Consider the following 4479-nt stretch of genomic DNA (forward strand, 5'->3'; position numbering starts at 1 on the left):
TACTTAATTAAAAATACAAACTGAAAAACAATTAAAAGGTCAAGTGAACCGGTGCAGGCCGTTAATGTGAACATCAGCAAAAACCAAACAACAGGAAGAGCGAGCCATAAAAAAATGGCCTATTTCATTAATAGGAGTTAAATGTTTTGTGTTCCATATTGTTTTAAATTAATAAAAATTACTTTTCAGCGACGAGTATCCGCATTGTTTTTGTTATGCAAAAACAAGAGCCATCAGAGCGACGTTTGTAGTCGTGAATAGCCAACAATTTTTGTTGACGTGCGCACCTTTGCTTGGTGATGAATTCGATACTCCTCGCTAACAACAGTTATAGCCAACTTATCATAAATTTTGTATGCTTTTTAATTCTTGTTTGTATTACATGGCACTAGCCAACAATCTATTACTCAATAAAATTATGCTATTATTGGAACTACATCAAAATGAGTATGTAAACATTTCCAGAAGGGGTGCTGACGCGCGAAGTGGAGTAGGTCAAAAACGATGACATAACGTTTGAGGGACAATCATGACAAAAGGGGATCGTATTGCGCGGCCCGCGACGATCCATCAGGCATGCGGAAGCATGAAGGGGAGGAAACGTGGCCGAAACATTGCCCGATCGTTTTACGATCAAGTTACCGCTTGTGGGGCAGTGAGGACTGTTGACTGACGAACGGTACGAACTTTTTCAGGCACTACTAATATTTATTCTCGTTATGTTGGGAAGGTGAGGTCATTGGTCTCAACGAGAAGTAGGCATAAATTCCATCATCTATTGACCTAATTAATTTGACTCTGTATAGAATATTAAACTTAAGTATAATCAGTGAGCGCTTACTAACTTTTTTACTATTTAGCATAAATTAAAGTCCCTAACTTCTGCAACCGAAATCACGTGTAAATGGTTCAGAATAGAGGTATGACTTTAAGATGACTTTCGTTTATTATCCTTTTAAAATCATAAGTCCTTTGTTTTGTCATTAGAAAAATCGGTTTGAAAAAGAAAAAAAAAATTCCTTAATTCAAAAATGTGGGAGATTTCCTTGTTATAATATCAAACAACTAAGTGCCGATCGACTATTTTTTCTGTAAATCATGTAAATATAATACGAGGGTGGCTCACGCTTCCAACGTATTAGGCCAAGTAGCCAGGTAGTTCGAGAAGTCTGAGTCCAAAGAAGATAGGAGCGCAGATATAATGGTAACGCATTTAGCGGCGCGGTGCGGGTGTATCAATTATTTGACGATCCAGTACAGAGGGGGTGGGGGAACTGACCGGAAAACGTAAAATCGACGCTGCCCACGTACTAGGCTCGACTCTTTGCGGCTTTCCATGACTAATCTTGGGCGGGGGACGATTTTAGTTTCTTTGGTTCACGCTGCCGGCGTACTAGGCCAAGTAGCCAGGTCGTTTGTGAGGCACGTGGCCAGGGAAATAGGAAAACTGTTGTGGAGTCCGAACGTAACGGTCAAATAGCAGCAGGTTGTGGAGTCCGCAAATATCGGTCAAACAGCCTGATTTTCCGACGACTGGCGGGAGGGGGTTTTCGGACATACACTGTCTTAGGTGGACCAGTTCACATATGTAGCCATTGTAAAAGCTCTTCAAGAGAAGGTGGGCCAGCTCACATATGAAACCAAGTAAAAGCTCCCCTGGAAAAGATGGGCCAGTTTACATATGGAACCATAGTAAAAGCTCCCCAGGAAAGGTTCACGTACGAAACCTAGTAAAAGTTCCTCAAGCAGTGGAAGACGGAGGCATGTTGGCGTGGTGTAACCATGTCAGGGCAACGACCAACATCTCCGGGCAGTTTTTGTTTTTTGAGGCTTAAATACCGGACGGTATTTTTGACTAAGGAGAGACTTATTAATGGCGTAGCAGCACCCCAGCTTACCTATCTTATTTTAACAGTTGTAGACAGGAACTTTCACGGTAGATCGTGTAATATATTTAGCTGCATACCAAGCAGAACACAAAAAAAAACAAGTATCAAATAGAGCAATCCAAAAACGTAAATGAGGGGGGCAAAAAAGAAAGTGTTGTTTCAACCCGCCACAGTGAGAGTAACCCGATCGCGAACACAAGAAGAGGGTCGTGCACCACGAAGTGCGAGTGCGGGAGACATCCCCCCGACTGTATGAGGCACTAGATCAAGAGAGTCTACAAAACTTCGAGAACCAGCCGGAAGAGATAGGACACTTGTCCGAACAGATTGAAAGCACGATGGATGAAACAGCCGGAGGAATAGATATACCGCTAGAACCGCCTAGGAGACGCTCTATCATGTTGCCACGGTACCATGCAAGTTCCGAAGACCGTTCGGAGATGGCCAATAAGCGGGAACGAGAACTAATGGAGTTGGTGAAGCTAAGTAGAGATGCGGAATTGGAAATGTTCGCTCAAGTAAACGCTTTGAAGAAGAATGTGGCAGAGTTACAAGCCACCCAAACCTTTTCCGAACAACCAAGAATGGCCCCACCACCTGGACTACTCAGAATCCCCACAGATAGCTTTTTAAGACATCAAGATATCCCAACACCAGAACAGGTGTCCCAAGAATGTTTTAACAACCAAATGCATCGGTTAAGGGAGCCCAGACAAACGGCCACTCCGCAGCAGATACCGGAGACCAGCCACCAACTGCACCAGCACAAAAGGGTGTTCGGTTGGATTAATGGAACTTAAAATTTGACGGAACAAGCCGCGGTATGACCGTTGAAAGTTTTTTATTCCGTGTGGAAAGACTACAAGAATTATATGACATAAGCCGAATTTCATAGTCTGCTGATCGGCGCAGCCAGCAAGTGGTATTGGCAACTCATGGAGGATCGAGCCGAGGATTATGATTTTGATTACTATTCGCTCACCAGGGAAATAAAAAGCGCTTTTTCCACATGTGACCTAATGAAGATCAAAGAATTAATGGAGAGGAAACAAGGGTATAACGAGTCCTTCAGCGATTATGTCGCCTACATGCACAACTTACCCTTTAAGTTGAAACACAAGATCGCCGAGGGTGAATTTGTAGAACTTTTGAAGGATAACTTGAACTCCCAAATGGGTGAGTTACTGTTGACGTCCCCAATAAAGTCTCTGGCAGAGCTTAAAAAGGAGGGGTTCAGAGTGGATCGGTGGTTAAGAAACCATGGGAAACCGATGCGAGGTAGACCTGTAAATGAGATCCAACGCTCAGAGAGGCAAGGTCGTATTCCCGATGGTGTCCTTGTGGAAGAATTCCAACGCAGACCAGGAGACAGCCGCGAGTCCAACAGAACAGCGCCTGGGTGCAGAAACTCTTTGCACGATATGATTTGCGTGTCGATACGGAGAGGCTTTCTACCGCCAACACCCCAGAGCCAAGAATCCATGCACGTCTCGATTCCATGAGTCCACTTATCGTTTTTACCAGAAGTCCGGTAAGGACGATTTGTAATAATAGTTATGCAATTTTTATGTTTTTAATATAACTTTTATTAAAAGAGAAATTTAATTAGATATCCAGCGTATTTGTAACTTCTGTTAAGACTGCTTAAGATTCAATTAAGACATGTTGAAGACTCTTTGACGACTGCCTTGTACTTGGTCTTGAAGAGTCCAAGCTAGCCAAATGCAATCCGTCTGCGCCGGCAGAGAGGCCGTCGGCAGAGACGTTGCTTTGCTCTTATGTACTTAACTTTGGCAGCGAGAGCGCCGCTGTCTAAGAGAGTCATGTGCACATAAAGATCGAGCAGTCGCGCATGCTAATTATGCCGACTTTGCACTCCTGGTCTGAATAGCATTCTTGTGTGGTCAGATTGCTGAGCACTCAAGATATGCCTGGGAACTGAAAAGTCTTGCATAAACATTGTTGCAAAAGTGCTACAATGTGATTGTTCCCAATGTTCTGATTTGGTACAGTGCTTATTCGATATGTGTTCCTATTGATGATAATAGGGCTTCCACCTCGGCGAATGCTGCAAAATAGAATAAATCCCGGCGAAGCAATGAATGCCATTGCGTTTGTTGCAATTGAGCGCAGGCTTTTCACCACGCTGTCTGAGAATATAAGTGAAATCGTACAAAATACGGTCGTGGAAACCGTGCAGAGACTGATGATCACACCTCCTCAGGCAATTTCAAATAGTGCTCGAGCACAAGAAAACCCTCGATCACTGGAAAACCCTTTAGAGCAGTTGGGTTCTTTTTCAGCAGTCGAAACAAAACGAGCTCAAAACGCAGGATCTCCCTTTTCAAATAGATCCCATAATTCAGATCCACTAAACGTCCTAATAAAGTTGTCCACACTCAAGTACTGGTTTCTTAACAATCGATAATTTTATTTATCGTGTAGAAGCCCTTACCGTGCAGACTTTAGACGGAAACTTCTATATTTTGTGCAAAAACGCAAGCGTGCTTTTTTAATTTTATTGGCGCTATCACAAGTCTGTAAACGAGGTCAGATGGGATCAATTGTGTGCAGCTTTGCGTTTGCAATT

This window comes from Drosophila santomea, chromosome 3L (assembly GCF_016746245.2).
Source record: "Drosophila santomea strain STO CAGO 1482 chromosome 3L, Prin_Dsan_1.1, whole genome shotgun sequence".
Taxonomy (NCBI): domain Eukaryota; kingdom Metazoa; phylum Arthropoda; class Insecta; order Diptera; family Drosophilidae; genus Drosophila; species Drosophila santomea.